General features: G+C 40.5%; 1 protein-coding gene across 15 annotated transcripts in view; it reads right to left on the bottom strand.

Annotated features, from left to right (window-relative positions):
• Positions 1 to 18,983, bottom strand: part of LOC117205875 (probable Ras GTPase-activating protein) — a 253,178-nt gene that overhangs the window by 101,364 nt on the left and 132,831 nt on the right. The window contains exons 1-2 of one of the 15 annotated variants that reach the window (XM_033444683.1): positions 13,417 to 13,619; positions 7,795 to 7,969 (exon numbers count right to left, since the gene is read on the bottom strand). The exons of the other annotated variants lie outside the window; for them this stretch is intronic. The gene's annotated coding sequence lies outside the window, so the exon portion shown is untranslated. Of the gene's footprint in view, positions 1 to 7,794; positions 7,970 to 13,416; positions 13,620 to 18,983 lie in introns of those variants that run through there. 15 annotated transcript variants of the gene reach the window in all.

The following is an 18,983-nucleotide window of genomic DNA, read 5'->3' as shown; positions in this document are numbered from 1 at the left end:
AATCTAGCACCGTATTTGCAGTTGTTGTATAAAAGTAAAGTGTGATGTTATGAACACGGCGGAGGTAGGATCTTGTTGGGGGTGAAGTATTTCACCCGCGCGGTACGATGTCCGATGATAAACTGTCCTCCTACGTTGCTGATTCTTCCTACCAGCCGTTGGGTTTCGTCTGTCCATCGTGCGCTTCCGGCTGGTCCTTTCCCGAGATTTTTTACCTGACCTCGGAGTCATTAGATTTAGAAGAAGGGAAAGGGGCCTGTCCGTGCCATAAACGGACGACCATTCAAAATTCCGAACACCGAGTTTTTATCGAAGCAAAAGATTTTTCGACGGCCGTTTCTTCGGTACAATTTGCTGCTGTTCGAACAGATGATAAACTATAAAAGCATAGATTATTCCTTTCGTGTATCCGATGTAGCAAAAATTCTAATAATCCGATACAACGTACTTGTAATAACGTACCTATTTAATCTAATAATATAATATAATATAACGTAACATAATGTAATAATGTATTTAATCATCGGTCAGTTCGAGTCAGTTCGACTGAACGATTATCACAAACCAACGATATTCTCTTTTGTTCTGCAGAGAGCAAACCTCGAATTCAATTGCAAACAATATGCTGTGTATTAATTCCAATTATTATTACTACGCGTGTATCGGAAATCAATTACAGCGCGGAAACATTGTTTCCTGGCAAGAATGGAGCCGTTCGGACGCGCGAAAATGCGCTTCATCTTCGGCATGGACCGCACAAGCGCAGGTGTGCGATTGCATAACAATCGTGCATGCATTATGTAACGTTAGAGACGCCGAAACAATCGGTGGAAAGTACCGGCAACAAAGGGACGTGCACACAGTGTATACGCGCCGCGATTAAGCGGCCGCCCGGTTGGCGCGAGATTCGTGTAATGAAATTAACGCAGTTGGATAACGTTTTCTCGGAACATTGCTTTTACTCCACCTCAAAGCACCGTTTCGCAATATTCGAACCAGGGAAGATATTTAGAAACGTTGTTAAGACCATTACGATCCTTTCGCCATTCTACTGCGAATGTTTCGACGTTTTTCGCGCGAAATACGTTTCAACGAGCATCCAGTGGAATTTAAAAAGTTCACTCGGCTACAGAATTAACTTTCGTTTGTCTCTTGCGTTAATTTCACCTATTGCTGGAAATGTAAGAAAGCGATATTATGCCCTTCGCGTTACTCCTTTTGGAAACGATGCGATGCAATTCCTCCGTTTCTAACATTAATTACAACGATGCGGGGTACGCTGCATTTCCGTCTCGCAAATAATTCGCATCAAGTGCTTATAATTTCATACCGTATACTCGTGTACTATAATCTTCGACCATACAGTTATTACATTGTAAAGCCAGATGCTTCTGTACTTGCTAACATCATGCATGTATGTAATATGATATTTTTTAAATATCAAATATACAAAATATACGATTTTTTCCTAAGCAAATTTAATCACGATCTTAGCCATAGTTAAAACAGGTTCCCACGTAGCAGTTCATTCTACATATTTACTTATACAACATTGCTATCCAGTTACACATGAACTGTTCGCCGAGCTCTTCCTCCACACGCGAACCATTGAATTCAACTGTAATCTCCACTTTCGAAGAATTTAATACTCGACCCTGTTCATTACGCCGCATCGCGAGCTAATTAGTAGCTCAGCGAATGTCGATTAACTCGATTAGCATTCCTGATTGTCCGAGCATGGCCTTCCCGGCTTTATACACTTGCGATTTCGTGCCACCTCGTTTACCCGCGCCATTCGTCTCCTCTCGAGATCTCATTCTTTGTTTATCTACTCTATTTGCAAACACGTTTTCGTGGTGTTTCGAACAGTAAACGGTAAATAATTTGAGCGGGGAACGTGTCTTGGTTAATACCACGTACAAGTAGCAAGCAGTCGCGATATTTATTCCGTTACGCCGTTTTGATTACAAGTGCCGTGAGCGGAGATTACGTCCACGGGTTTCTACGCGAAACGAAATTCCAGTCCGTCTTTCCATACGATACAATTGGTTTTTGCATCTCACACGTACATTCTTCTTTTAGTTTCGTTACATTCTTACGGCAGTCATATTTCTTATAGCGAGAGGTAATAGATACAACTGCCATAAAGGATAATCCAATTATATTTATATATACGCGTAGAATAATGTCAATTTAAATGTCAATTTTCATTAAACGACTTCAGATACATTGGATTGTACAGCGATAACAAAGAAATGATTTTTAAACAAGGGAACGAGAAAACAGAAATTAAAAGAACGAAAAGATTTTTAATTCGTTAGTTCGAGAACTTAAAAAACAACGCAGCAGATTAAATGGCAATTAAAATACGCATAATAATGTCCGAGAGAATCGGAGTAAATTTTCAGTTTTAATCACGTTCAACGATCGCGACTATGGAATCATTACTTCCACATACTGATTCGTGAAATTATTCGCCGTGCACCTCTGTTTGCCACGGATCGATAACTCGCGGATTTCACTTTATCGCCTATGATAATTTCAACGGTGCAATTAAAATATAAATTCGCTCTGTTTATATCGTATTCTACCTGTATTGCGCCATTAATTCTGACCTCAACCTTATCCATAAATAACAACGTTAATAAAGATTTATACTTGCATTAACCCATTTGTATTTCACTTATACTCTGCTTAAATTGCAAATGAAGTTTTGTACGAAAAACGGCGTTACTTTTTTACCGGTCCAATATATTTTAAAACGCGCCTGTCTGATCCTCATCCCGGAGAATTAAACGTTATTCGATCGTTTATGGATCACGAGAAACGCGAACGAAAGAATCTCGCTTATGAAAAGTTCACCGACCTGTCCCAGATATTGTTATAAAATCTCCGCGTTACACACTTGATCACGTAGCATACCCTGTGGCCTATCAACGAAAGAAGGATGCACGGACATCGAACAATGAACAGAGGCGGCAGCATTTGGCAAATTGTCGTGCTCTTTTCGTTTCGTTTCCAAGTTTTTGGCTGGTAAAGCGACCGAGTTAAATTAAATCGACCCTGTTAACGTAAATAAAGACGGAAGGCTGTCGGCAGCGAGATGGCTATTTATGAAATATTTTACGTCCTAACAAAATGCGAAACATCGTGATACGCTTGTGCCGGGAGTCTCGCTAAATTAGTCCCAAAACAAGTACGTACGATAACGTAAATGCTTTATTTTTCGCGGGGAGACGCGAGATTCTATGCGAAGCGTAAGAGAAAAGTAGAGCAAGTGGCAGAAACGACATAAAATCGTCCAATATCTGATTCGGTTTTTCCATAATGATTATTAATTATACGAAAATAATTCCACGAATAAGTCTGAACGCGTGTTGGAAGAACATCTATTGCTTTCTTTTACATATAACTGAAAAATTAATAACAGCCAAATATTTGTAGGATTATTTATCTTTGTAAAGTTAAAATATAGGTCAGATTAACCACAACCACAACTTTCAAATGGCGTTTCCTTTACGCCATAAATAAACATATAGATAAATGCAACCAAAGAAACAAATGTAAAAAAAAAGACTCGAGAACACGCAAACTGTGCTAATACACCACGGATTTCATAGTCACGCGGGTTTTAAAGGTTTCGGAAATTCTGATCGCAGGATTGCACGACAAGTCTCCTTTAAAAGTATCAATTTTTCTGCTTTTCTTACCCCCGTTTTGCGACGAAATATCGATTAACCTTCTCAGCGCGTAGACTATCTGTGTGTATATCGTACGAGTTATTTGACACAGCCAAAGTATCAGAATATAACGCTCGTAAGAAGAATTATATCCGTAATTATGAAAATAAATACTCTGCGAGTTAACGACGAATATTTCCATGTACACTTTCTACGCAATTCAGGACTCGTCGCGTAATAAAATGCCGTTAACGTCTCTCACACCGACATCTTTCTACGTTCTCTAGTGAATTTGCAGCGCGATTATAAATTCCGTAGTCGTTATTCAGAGCCGATAAACGTATTTCGTCAACGAGGTTGTTCCATAATGGAACTCTAGGAAACAAGGGAGCGTCCTTTACACGAAAAATCTGCCGTCTACCGCGCGCTATCACGCGATGAAAGCCGGTATCTATTTCGTCGACGCGAACGGAAGGAGCATACCCTTTTGTTAGGCGTTATCCATACCGGATGTTGCGTCGTTGCTACCTGCCTGAAAGCCGCTTCCTGCGTTGTCCGATATTCTCTCTTCCCTTGCTTTCTTTCATCTTCCCTTTTGCAGCATTTTACGCAGAGTATCTGATGCGACACGCGAGAAAATCCCCTTCCCTCTGCATAATCGACTCGCATTTTTCGCACAGAAAAATTCCACTGTCGCTTCCGCAACTATGACTCAAACTCTGCCGATGTTCTTCCTTCGATCACAGTATGACATCACTGCGCTACGATACGATTCTTCTTTCAGTCCACCGCGAACCTCGATGGCTCTAGGCAACTAGGTCGAGAACTTGTCGCGGATACGAGAGAGCACGGTTCACGAACAAGTTTCCACGGAAATATTCGCAAGTTACGCACGCGCTCGTAAAGGCGGACAAAATTTCGACGGTAGTTCCGAGAGAGTTGAACTATGACGAGTTAAACCGACGCGCGACGGTCGAATAGCAAATTAGAAAGGGATTCGGGCTACGTTCTACCATTCCGTGAAAACACGTTATGTCAATGGAAATTTTAAATCCGGCAGCAGCTACCCGCTGCGTAGAATGCGGCGATGGTAAGCTGCTTAAACCGGGAGCTTTCGCAGAACACGAGAGCTTTATACCCTCCGGCCATCTTTCGCTGAATTTTCGCACGGTCAAACAAACGGCAAGTCTCGTGATGCAAATCCGTCCGTCAATATATTCACTGTACTTTAATATGTATCCACCGAGCTCGGGGCGCGTTAATTCGCACTTCGATTTTCAACCATCGAAGCTTTTAACGTTCCTTTTAATGGTTTTGCGGCAGCGATTCGCGTGATATTGGTATTGTGACGAGGGTACGGTAGAACTCTGTGCTTTTGCTTTTATATATATTTGGATTCATATGTACATTTGATCGTTTCGGATGCTCTCTTTCGATCGATAAAGATCTTTCTAGAAACGGAGGATCACAGATCGTTATAATAATAAATCTCGATCTGTATCTGCATCGACGAACGAATCGAAGAGACAATCGAAAGAACCAACGTGAAATCAGATCGCAGAATCGAACGAATTCGACCCGCTCGACGAGGCTACGTTGGATCGCTATCCGAGCATCACGCGATGTACTTTCGCCAGTTTCCACATAAATTTCCGTAAAATTGTCCGAAGAACTTTGACGCTGTTCCATACGATCCGTTATAGCTTTCGATAGCGAACGATCCTTCCCCGTCGATAAAACGAACGAGCGATAAGAATCGAACATCGTGGTCGCGTTTCACCGTGCCGTTTCCCATAATTGTCAACACGATTAATCGTAATAAGCAGTGAGAAAAAAAAGTCTAGAAGAGACGACCGAGCGGCCAAAAAATTGGCGAATAACTGACGCGTTAATGATTCTAACGTTTCTATAATTGTTGCGCGATTGTCCGCTTCGAACGTTCAGCCAACGTCGGACATGCTTGAGTAGCGTATGGTGCGCGGTGTTGTACAGCCAGTTTCTAAAGGCCGGTTCTCAGAGGAAAATAGCTCGAGGGTGCAATTCCCGAAGCTGCGATCGTAATACGCGTTAAACCGGCCACAACATTGTGCCCAGACGACTAACGACTCACGCGTAATTGGTCGATCGCTCGAAACGACCACGATAATGCGAGAACGAGTTTAATGGGGTAAGTGGATCACGGGCGCGGGATAGAACCATTAACAATTAACCGAGTAGCCCGTATCATCGTCCTATGCGACGTCTATGGAACCGATAAGATGCCCGAAGATGGAAATTTCCTGGTATTTCGTATAACGATCTATCAAAGATGATCTACTAGCAATGTTATCCGCGTGTTTCGTGACAATTTTTATAGTTTCTAAAATATACGATACTTCGTTCGTCTCCTCCATTTTCATATTCCTTGTTAATATAATATATATATATATTTTTTTTCTATTAGATGGGCAAAGCAGGAAAACGTTTATCTCGTGGAAAGAGTATCGTGGTATCGAGATAAACGTCATATCAACAGATATGACTTTCTCGAATGAAAATGTTTACAGATCACAGATTCTTGTTAGAACGCGATTCTTCAAAATGTCGAAATCAAACATGTAATTGTTTACGCTTGTTAATAACGAAAGAATTCGATTACGAATTACGAACGAGAGAATTATCTCCGCCTACTGCGAAAAAATGCGATGCTCCGCTCAAATGAGACTTCCAACGATTACTATCCTTCGAGAAACTTTATCCGAGCTTTCTTTCATTTAACTTTATGCCTGGATACATTGTACCAATCGTTTTGCTTAATAGTTTCCTAAATGGGTTTTTTTCACGAAATCATCGTTTTTCTTTATCTATAATCCTTTCAGCGTGCGACATTAATAGCGAAATATGTTTATTTGGCTTTCGTTCGTTTAAAATCGTTTAACATTTCAGAAAATTTTATGGAACATCTATGTTTGCAAATTCGTTTGATCGTGCAAGTTACAGACAACGAACGACAACAAAAAAGTTCAAGTTGCGATACGAATGTCACAATTAAATTCACATTCTTTGCATTTCTACAATACGATACTTCAAAATATCATATCTATCCGATTTTAAATCGAAAACCATTAATTTTCGTAGAAAAATTATTTTTTGTCCTATCGTACTTTTTACCAACTTAAATCAATTAGAAGTTTCGGATCATGCGCCCAACCTGTTTTATCTATCAACAACCCGCTATAAATGAAAATTCCGTTTTACTATATAAGTTACAGAGTATTCGATACAACACACCTGTTACAATCCTCGGTACATTATTAACAAACGTCACGCTATTTATTAATTATCGCATGTACAATATGGATATGACATATGAAATAAACAAGGGAAACGAGAAACTTTGTGTAGTTTAATAAGCAGAAATAATCACAACAATGTCCAAATTAATTTCGGCAACTATAATAAAAGATAACAGGTTTTAATGTTAATTAAATCACATCGAACTATGTGTTACCAACTACAGCCAGAGTTAATTCAAGAAACATCGACACGTGATACTAAATTTTTATTTCAACATAAAAGCACAGTGGATTGTAAAATTCACAAACTGCGTTACGCATTAATTCATTACCACAAAATCAAAAGTTAATTGCACATCAGATATGTTCTTCAAATCAACCCGTATGTACCTTAAAAATATTACTTCTCTGTATTTTTCCACGACCGAGACTTCCGAGAGAGAGAGAGAGAGAGAGAGAGAGAGAGAGAGAGAGAGAAGGAGAGAGAATGATAAAGGTTTTTACGATATTCTTACACGGTCCAAATGAAAATCGAGAGTTTTTTTTGACACAATTACATTGCGATAAAATAGAATGTACAATAGATTGGATTAAGTTACGTTAGAATATTTGGGATAATATTCAAAAGCTCAAGACCCTGGCACATCTCCGAACTAACAATTTCACCAAATTATTTTTTATCGCTTTGCTCTAAGGGGAAAAAAGGAAAAAAGAAAAGTAAACTAGATTCGCGAATCGTTATTTTTCTGAGCAATCGTTGAAATAATAACGTCGCTGCAGGTAAATCGGTCGTCGTGTCGCTTGGAGAACGCCTCGCAATTAGAAAATGCAAAATTTACCTGATGATAGACGGCCACCTCGGTAAGGCCGTGTTTCCGAGTCAAGGATCTTCGCCAGCGGCGTTTTACGTCACCAGCCACTATTTTTCGTCTCCCCGAAGGCGTACGGTCACTCGGCGAATGCTTTAGACGTTCCACGTTCGCACAAAGCCGTTGCACCGCTGAATGGAACATGCTGCGAGGATCGTGTACGCAGAGTTAATTTTAATGTGCGTTACGTGCGCGTTCGAAGGACGCTCCTCCGACACCGGAGGTCGGTGACAAAAGGGTTCATTTACGCTCCTCCGCCGCACCAGCAACGAAGCACTCGTACGCTCGATTCTACCTACTATTCGCCATTGAATCCGAGCCTCGAGCACTAGCAAATTTTTCGTTCGAACGATACACGTTTCGCCTGGGCTAATGAGTCGATTGATTATTTAAGCGACACTCGATATCTCTGGCTGGACGTGTCGAGATCGAACTAACGGAGGAAACGCCTGACAGACAGAGTTGTATTACAAGAGCTATTCCATAGAAATACGATTTTCCTCGATAACACGTAGCCTGCTAAACAATAAAGATCGATACAACCTGAAACTTGGAATCGTAGATAGCGAAACGTATTCCTGCAGGAGAACTATCGATAACGCTGGACTCGGGGTGTCAACGACTTTCGCTTAACGTTCGGATCGATACGATTCCTTCGAGAACGCGATTCAGGATTCGCTTATTGCACCTGCTTATTCGAATTCCATGTGTCTGCAACACCTGCTTGTTGGTCACCGAACAGCCTGGTTGGGAAAGGTGTATAGGCCAAGGAGGGTGTACGGAAACAGAAAAGGACAAAAGGAGGGAAAAAGAAGGCAGACCGAGATCCAGGTGCAAAAATACAAAAGCAAGCGGTTATTCCTAACTGTAACTTTACTTATCGGCCACTCGGTGGGTGTCTGCACTCTCGAGGAACCCTGGTAGAGGGGAGTTTATTTTGGTACACGGTACACGCCATGAGACAGACGAAAATGAAAGTCGACGGCCGCGCGAGGGGCGATTACTGAATCGACCGTGATTCAGGCAACCACGATGATGTGCAACGAACCGGCTCGATCGTGTCGATTCCATCGCCACCAGAGAATCGAGCCGAGTCTTTGATGTTTGAGAAGTAACGAGGTTATTTCTCCAGATGCTTCTCGACGAGGCTTGCGTTTCACGCGGCAGATCGAAACTTGTGACTTTTTTTTTTTTTTTTTTTTTTAGCTAGAAACGTAGATGAAGAAAAGAGACGAACATATATATGCACACTTAGAGGTGGGTGTAAAACATAAAGTCACGATCGTACATGGCAATTGCATAAACGATGTTTGCAAGAAATTTGAAACGGTCTAATTCGAGCATGGTCTAATTGAAAGTAGAAATATGCGCAATAATCGATAACGAAAAGTAGAATGAAACGTCGTTATACGAAACGGGGAAAGAAAATGTACCGCAAATAACAGTTCGCAGACGGATTTCAACATTTTGCGCACGTGCACAGGTAACATCGACCAACAGTGTTCCCTCTTCCAGAGACAAATGTAGAACAGTTCTACGAATCTATCTTAACTATCGTACTCTGTAATCAAATTCTCGGTGCACTTAATCACGCACGTTCGATGAGACACCGGTAACTTGACTCTCGAAATGGAGCAACGATACTTTGCAACGCGAAGCGAAGCTCCGTCTATTTTCGAGCTGCCTGGCACAACGGGAAACTATTTCAATAAAAACGAAACAAAGGAAAAAATTCAAATTAGACTCTGATAAAATCAAACGACGGGCGCAACGAAACAATAGTAGGTACAAGCTCGTTTTCTTTCTATCAGGGTTTAAATTTATCCACGGTTTTCTGAAATAAAAGTCCTTGTCATCTGTACGTATAAATGACTATTAAAATGAAATTAAGCTAACGATATCTTATTGATAACTATGTAACGTTCTAGGAATTTTATTTACGCGTTGAAACTTTTAGGGAAAATAGCATGCTAAATAGCTAAAAAAGATGAGAATCGTATCGATGATATTTCGCTCTACGATAGCTTCGACGAGTGACAAATTGGTCGGCGGATCGAGTTAGGTAAGTAAGTAGATTCATCGAAGAAATGGCCCTAACACGCAGGCACGTGTAACGACAAAACGAATAGACACGCCACGAATACGATCTAAAAAATGTTTCCTTTCGCTAAAGCGTCTAATCATTCATGGTGCAAACAGGTGCGAGGTTGTACAAACGACATTCGCTTTTATCTGTCGTATACGGCGATAAACTCGTCCCTGTTCCGGCAGGAACCAGTTCATTTGTCCAGATACGTCTAGCAAAAGACTTCCTTCTGTCAAAATGCTGACGTTTAAAACTTGCCGCTCAATTTCTTTCGCTAAACATCGAAATTAGCTATGATCTTTTGTATAATTTTTGAACGTAAAATTATCTTAATAAAGTACAATTTTCGACGAAACAAATCTTGGAATTGAAACGTGAAACGTTTCAAGTTTTGTACTTTCGCCGAAAATGTAGGCTTTTATTCGCGTAGAGATAAAGTAGATACAATTTGTAAAATTGCAATTTAAACGATCGGTGAAACTTGTAAGTAAAAATAATCCTTTGTACTCGTCTGGCACGGTGAATGCCGACAGTGAGCGAGTAACGGCGACGATAATATTATTTGATGAAAATTATTTTTCGTATCGTCGTCGCTGATAAAAAGCGCAAGAAAGAAAGATCTACTGTATAAACAAATTTGCAAACGTTTACACAACCTTTTCCTTTTCGTAACAAAACCAGTTTTCAGAAAAAAATATACTGGAATTGTTGGTCGATCGCGCCATAACAATTTTCAGAGTGCAAAGAATCGGTTAGTGTAAAATTTGCATAAAGATAAATTCTATAAATCAAGGGATATTTATTCTACTTAGAAACGATTGCAAAGGATACGTCGATACGTTGCAAGCAGTACGAGGATTAAAGTTTAACCATTACCAGCCTATTCATTCGCATGTATATGTATGCGACCGAAAACCCAATAAACTAAGGTCTTAGTTTAAACAACAGTAATAACGACAGTGCCGTTCAACTGTATCCTTCCGTTTTATCTTAATGATCATCGCTATTACATGTATTAACCGTACTACTTCTGCACAATCATATCCATCATTATCACTGCTCGACATAGTTTACCGCATAAATTCTAGCGCTTCCGAAGATTATTATTGTTTCGAATTTTTCTCACTATTCTACGGTAAAGGCATCCGTCCTGTAACCTCGAAATATAATCTGAAGATAGCAGGAAATACGAGTAACGTTGAACGTCATAAAGAGAAGCTACTAAGAAGAAATAATTATTCTACGAGCGTTTCTCTTAGTAACAAATTCTTAGACAATGAAATCGATGCGGCAATCTACATAAACGCGTACGAAATCGTTAACGATCGATCGATCGATCGAGACAAGATTCCGGTGTGCCATGTGCAAAAAATCACCACCAGCTGGATGGCAAAAATCGATCGAGCCCCTAAAACAAGCGCGCCAAGACGATCTTATTCGGTGACCAAATACGGGTAGGGGACGAAACGATAGAGAATAACTGGTTTTCACTTTCATACACGGTACGACACGAACGGCTTCGAACAGAAAATATGGCCTGCCAGATCCGCTGCTGGAAAGATCGTCCGAACAAAAAAGTCAAGGTTTCTTTGCGGTATACGTGACTCGCGCACCGCCGCGCAATTCTCTGGCTGCCTGCTAAATCGTTCGGTTATCGATGCCGCGGAAGAGTTACGCATTCGATTCTCTCTCGATCCCGAACAAGTCGACCGCGAACTCACATTAGAATTTGATCCGTCTCGCGAGTTTCTCAGTGCTTTTGAATTTCACATTTTCAATTCTAAGTCTCCAATTTAATTTAAATCGTCAATTTGCTATTCTAAATACGAAACGACGTAATCCAATATTTGGTATTTTTCAGCTTTCGCTACACCAATACCTTCGTTTCTTTGATAAGAAAAGATCTGTTTTCAATTCGTGGCTTTGGTCGGGAAGCGCATGACTCGTCTGACTCCACCGATTTCCTCTATATTCAATCGCATCGATGATCATAATAACGATAACAGATATTTTGGTGATCAGAATAAAATATTTCTTACACATGGCTCAAACACAATTCTACCACAAAAACTGTTCCGACAATATTTCAACGCAACTAATAAATGTAAGTTTTGTACTTTGTATTTAAACCTAAATTTTCAAAATGTCACTCAGAAAAACTATCCTCGACGCTGATTGACACTATAATTCATTTACTTTTACCTTTTTCTCTTCTACAATAATGATCTTCTTATTAACATTTACGGGCATAGGCTTCATAATACTTTCCCCGATCGTTGCTTTAACGTACGTATAAGAAATAAGGTGGTAAGAAATAAACAAAAAATATTCAGATAAAAAAGATATTAAAGTGGAATTTACTACCTCCTTTCACCAAATAATCTACGTTTCTGTACTTAGGCGTTTCCCAGATAAAGATAGACACAGATAAAATGATATAAATATATGCTCTACTACGGAGTATTACATGTTTTACAAGATTTCAAAGTATTTACAGTTTTTTCCCTATAATTTCTATCTATTTTTAAGTCATGCGCTTCTAAATAAAAAGAAAAAAAGAAAAAGATTATAGCAACAAAAATCAATATGATCTGTTTTGTGTAATTGTGTTTCAAATGAAAAAGAATATACGATAAATACGAACTAACAATTGAAAGAAGTCAGCTACAACGTCACGAAAGGTATGCGATGATATTGAAACAATGTACACAAGAAAGCCTCGTTAGGAAACCCCGTAGTATTGGCACAGTCGTACAAAGTTCTGGCAAAAACTATCGACAATTCTATAGACTACAGAACTATAGGCAAAATCACTCTCTCGCTTCCTCTTACATTTCAATGTAAACTACGAAAAGGTGAGAGCAACGAATAACAATATCGAATACTTAGAATCGTGCCTTTCTACGAATCATCAAATCATTCGAAAAAAAGTGTCACGCATCGCAATAATAATGTTTTGTGTTCCTCTCTGTGTGCACGCGGTAAATACCTTCACATTGATTACAACGAGTGAATTTTGATATCGACGTTGGCTCGCTCGACGATCATTGTACGAGCTCGAGACATTTCTCCAAAAATCAAGTTCGTCACGAAGCAACTCGCGCATCACGCAACTATCGTGAGCATCTTCGCATCGAAAGAGACGTAACGCTAGACTCAACTCCTCCCCCCCCCCCTCCCACACACACAGCCACGTTTAAATCTTTTTTGTCCGCTCCACCTTGGATCTCTCTCCTTCTCGTTTTTTTTCTGTCTCTGTTCCGCCACTAATCGGCCGCGTAAACAACGGGGATCGTCGATCGCTATACACCGGTACCCACATGAAATCTAATCTGCCTAATCTACGCTTTGGTATCTATAACTCGTCGTTTAACGTTTAACACACAGGTATCCCGGAGTATGGACGGGAAATGCGAACGCGATACCGTGAACCCGATTGTCACCGTTTCGATTTCAACTTCGACAGACTCGCGCGGACTCGCTCTAAGGCGCGTGGGATACGTTACCGGTTTTTCTCGGTTCATCTGCACGCACTGCTCTCCACCGAGTGTTCTTGGTTGTACACACTTTTCCACTGATCTTTCGTACGGCGACACTCGTTTCACGCGCGAACAAAACGATCAAAACACGGTTCGGACATGACTGTACCCCGGAGCACCTCTATTGTTTCGTACCGTCGCGGAGGAACATCGGAACTGGACTGCACGAAGGAATCCCTGCTTAGCGGACGTAGGAGGTGGAAATTAGTTCGTATCGCCGCCGCGGCTACGGCTGTGGCCGTGGCGCTGCGCTTCTGCGACGCTACGCACCAACACCGATCAGCTGATTTCTGACGTATTTTTGCGAACCAAAAACAAAACTCGGCATTCAGCTGTGCAAGCTCTTTGCCGATCATTGCGATCTTTTTGTTTATTGCGTGTAAATTAATTAATAATAAAAGTCAAAGTGATTCGACTTAGTGTCTTTTGTATACGACTTGTTCAAGTTTTTCAGTTGTATTGTATCACGAGATGATAGTTCACGGTACGTTGTAACGGCATCAAGAAGTTATCGTTGAAAATTATGTATTGCCTTAAATAATATGTACGTTATGTACATTATAATATGTACGTTAAATAATATGTATGTATTTGATAAGCACAACGGTAGGCTGTTACTATACTTTCTATCCACGAAGATCTACGTTATCTCAATTCCCGAAGAAGAACATGCGCATATTCGCGTAAAATCCGTTTCAACCAGTCTGCCAAAACAATAACGTACGGGAGAAACGACATCAAAGAGCAATTAAGAAATCCTCCTCGTCCAATGAGGCGACAAAAGATAGATTGCCTCGAATAAAGTCCTGACAGGCGTCCGAGCCATATTGCATGCACGGATTATCCGATATTGACATCCTGGCCGACAATGCGACAAATAAAACGATCGAAGAATCTTCGGTAGTTTTCGCGTTCTCTGAACGATATTACAACGTTTATGCTAGGCGAACGGCCGGTTGTCCATTCCTTTCCTCGCGATGGTCAAAGAAGAAATGAAAGCCAGCGAAACTCTCGAGACCCGGGAGTTTCGGAAAGCTCACAGCTTCTCGAGGACGTAAAGTGGCGCGCGCCAAGTCGTCTGCTAGCGACGAGACCACGAAGAGGAAAATCAAAAAACAAGCATAACGAGTGAGGATATCTCGCAGAAAGAAGCACAGACACCACAGACGCCACGGACGTGACGAGCGAAAGGAAGAACGTCGAAGAAAAACAAAGACAGAGAGAGGAGTGGCACGAGCGTGCTTCGCCTCTCAGCTGGAGGTATCCTCGGACCCCATAGTTCGTCAAGGAAGAAGATTGGCTGCCATGAAAATTCGTCTAAATTTTTGTCGATGGTCGTCGTTTCGATTTATATTTAATTTATTAGAATTAAATGGCAAGAAAGAGTACTGGAAACCGATTATACTGAAACTGAAAGGAAACTGATTATACTTAAATGAATTTTGTACCTATATCTATCCAAATCGGTGAAAACGGATAAATGAAACAAAGAACTTGACAGATTTCTATATTTCAGTATAAACGAATAGCTTTCGTATTTAACTGTATCTTAATCGCAGTTTAAATGATCCGTTAATGGTCTCGTTAAAAATTAACGTAACTGATAGCTTTATTGTGATTTCGACGATCAAATCGTTAACGTTTGGATATTTTATTTCGATATTGATATCTATATTATACCGATTGTTACGTCGGTAATTAATTATCATGAAAATGTCGTAATTTCTTGTCCGATTAAACAGTTACCATTTTGTATAGTCATTATTGTTATTATGGAAAAGTGTTATGTTATAGTCGTAATTCATCCAGCGAACTAAATAGCAATTAAACCTGATCCTTTTCGATGCTTATGGGAATTTTATACGAGCGTAGGAAAATGAAATGTTCCATGCAAGAGATATTAATATGCACTGTTAAAAGCGGTTAATGACAGTAGTCTGTCATAAAGTCCAATTACATCATGGTCACTAGACTCATACGGATGCGTGCATGACGTATTCTATGCCGCAAGTGCAGACGAAACGTATTATTAGTTCTACAAAAAACATTCAAAACTTGTTTCAAGCAATCAAGCATAGTACGTTGACTCATATAATTACACACGCTTCGTATCCTCTTTTCAGATGAAACTTTATTAGCTCGATGTCTCGCGAGTTAGTTGCTTTCTTTACTTATTCTGCAATTGTTGACAAATATTGGATTTCTGTAGCTACAAGTTCTTCGTTCTAACTTTTACCGTGCATTACATCGAACTTTGAGAAATACTCGATGCTTTCGTAATAATTATCTTTTAATTTGCGAAGATTTTAAAATATTCTTCCGAGCAAATTAAAACTACAATGTTTATTTATTAAACATAAGATATTTATATATAGAAACATAATATTCATATCGATTCTATTATCGTTAATATGGAATTTGGTTTCAATTTCTTAATTTTGTAATTTCCGAAGTATGTATCTCTTGTCGTTTCATTTATTAAGACAATAGCGTCCAAGTTATTCTACGTAAATGTTTCAATTCAATAATTTCAATTTAATAAATTAAATAAAATCGTGCGGGGATCGACATCTGCTGCGAGAAATTTTTCATATTTTACACTCACAGATTCATTTAACTCGTTCTTGCAACAGTGCTCGCAACAATCCTCACAACATTAACCGGGTATCGCGACTGCTTCTAAACGTACTGTTTGAGAGTAGTTACGACCTGGAAATTCAACGCGTTCGAACATATATACCACGCCACGCCACGCCACGCCACGCCGCGCCGTGACGAACACGCAAACGAGAGGCAATTACAGAGTGAAAAATCAAAAACTGTTCCGGTGACAGCTCGCCGATCGCCGGCTGCGCATCGACAGATATAAAATTTTATGGGTCGTAAAAACTTCGATCGATTGGTCGATATACCGAACAGAGTGCTAACAGCAACCTACTAAATTCGAATAAAATCCCCATCGACTACCGTTGCCAGCGCGGATATCGAATACCTCCATATAACAGATCGTAGGCACAGGGCACGGTCTTGCAATATATTTACGAAATTCTATTAGCACTCGTGAGATGTTCCGAAGCTCGTGTCTTCGAGTCGCATTTGAACTTACTTCCAACATGCTCGATCCTATCTCTATCAGCGGAGAACTGGTCTTCGATATAAATTCCGACGATTCAGGTACTTGCGATTATCATCGACGTGAAATCGACCTGAACGTTAAAAACGTTGTCTCTCGAAGCATGGAGAGAGACGTTAATCGCGGTAATTTCTTCTCCCGCGAGACTGCGTGTGAACCATGCGAATAGCTACGAATATTTACGTTTGCGTTAATTTGGCCTACCTCCGCATTTCTCGAGCCGTCAGAAGCAAACGCGTGCAACGATCTCAAACGAGCAGACACCATTTATCTTTTCTCGCACGGCCTGCACTTTACCTACCAACCGACTTACGTGCTTTAACGTGCTCGCTTCCATGGCTCTACCGAGACCTTCTTCTTTTGCTCGTTTACACCCTTTCCCGTAGCAGACGCGCCACACGCGAGACCACCGGTCCGTATTGCGCTTATAGCCGTGCCGTACGACGTATTATTTTTAGCAACGGGTGCAATGGGCGCAATGGCTATCTTAGCGATCCGTTTCGTTCGCCAGGCGCTAAAGGCGTGGAGATGGGATCCATCCGATGGATCGTCATGCTCGTCGCAAAGAAAATTTGCCGAGATACAAAATGAAATACTTAATGGTAATTGAATCGTGCATTCGTTCTTTCTTACGTCAAAGGTCGGGGACCGTTTCAACCGTTACGTTCAGTGATTATACTTTTTACCAGATGAACACCGCAGTTTGATTCGCTGCGTGGTTTGGGCTTGGTTTCGGTTTTCTTCGTTTTTTCGTTCTTGCGGACTTAACAGCTTTTCTCTTTGATCGAACGTAAATTGTTTGTCGCAGTGGAGTTTCATCCTCTTCGCTTCGTTACTATAATCGTAGTAGAAGAACGTTGATAAATGTACAGGCTACATATATATAGACCTATATATCTATGTACAAGGAATACCCGTACGTGTAACAGTCAATGTACGATCCCATAAAAGTTTCTCCGAAAAAAAGCCATTGCCACGTTCGATTTATTCGCTTACGTTAGCTGTCACTTTTTTCAAAAACTTCCTTCCTACGGAAAAATTCTTTCCGAACGAGGAAGTTGATCAACATTTTGCAAGTCTTGACTAAACGGAGTTGTACAAGTTCGATTTAATAATTTGGAACAGCGTTATTCTAAGCGTATTAACACCAAACAAGAATCAAAAAGTGAAAATAGTTTCGAAAGAATACAAGTTGTTTTTCGATTTGCTTCCCAAACAAGTTACATATTCAAGCGAAGTACAAGTGCGGTAGAAATTGTCCGAAATCTGCATTTGATCTTCTTCCTTTTCCTATGCAAGAAACTTTGTAAAAACAGGTCGCGACGCAGAGATCGATCCGTGGTCGATAGAGCAAAACGAAACAGCAAAGTTCGTCCGACGAATCGCATGGATTCGCTTGATAAATGGTGCGGAGCAAACACGGGCCACGATTTTTGTCGTTTTGTTCCCAAGTTACGCAATTGCTAAAGATTGCTGTTCGATTCCATCTCGACTATGGTAACATCGAAATCGGCCACGACGACGGCAGCTACGTATTTCAACCGATTACCTGTCGAATTGATATTTGCTAATCGATTCGTTCGAACAAGTTAGTCGCGAACGACTATGAGCCGTATTATGTAGCATTTGCTTCGAGAAATTCTGGGGATTCAACAACAACAAACGAGCAATACTATTGCTAGAAGTATGCTAAAACCTTATCTCAAAGACAGATCGTTGTTTTCGAAAACGTATATCGAAGTTACCAACAAAGTTTCCGGCGGGTGTACGCAGAAAGAGGAGGAAAATATGCAATTCTGCGATATTGGATGTTCGCGTTTATTTCGTTCGCGAGCAAGGGGCATGATTTTGTTCGAGTTTCACTTCCAGAAAAGAAACATTTCCACGAAATGCGGGTCACTTAGGAGTTTGACACGGGACACGCCGAGGCTAGATTCGGCGAGAGTCGCTTCTGCGAGCTTTTCTTGTCACGACTCGCGTATGCTAACGCGGTCGTTCTACTTTTATTTTCGAGGATACATGCGCGTGCAGTTGTAACGTAGAAAGGCAAAACTTCTTCGACGCATTCATGGCTGCTTGTTCATCCTGATGTAACTGAATATCCCTTAAAGGGAGCTTGTTGCTTTGCTTGAAACAGATCCCCTCCACGCGACGTCAGTAGCACGCGTGCACTGCGTGTTCATAAACACGACAGATGCTTGTTTAACGTTGATTTTAAAGGTCGAGCGGCACGACGAAAAACTTACATTGCATCGACAGAAATTTACGTTTTCCAGAAGAATTTTCTGACTTCTTTTCAAGTCTTACTCTATCCTTATTTGAATATTTTGTTACTAAATTGAAACAACTTTAAAGATTAATCGGGTATTAAATCAATCTATCGATTGTCTAAAATAATCGA

This window comes from Bombus bifarius, unplaced genomic scaffold (assembly GCF_011952205.1).
Source record: "Bombus bifarius isolate JDL3187 unplaced genomic scaffold, Bbif_JDL3187 scf7180000007996, whole genome shotgun sequence".
Lineage (NCBI taxonomy): Eukaryota > Metazoa > Arthropoda > Insecta > Hymenoptera > Apidae > Bombus > Bombus bifarius.
This window is presented reverse-complemented; position numbering and strand designations above follow the sequence as displayed.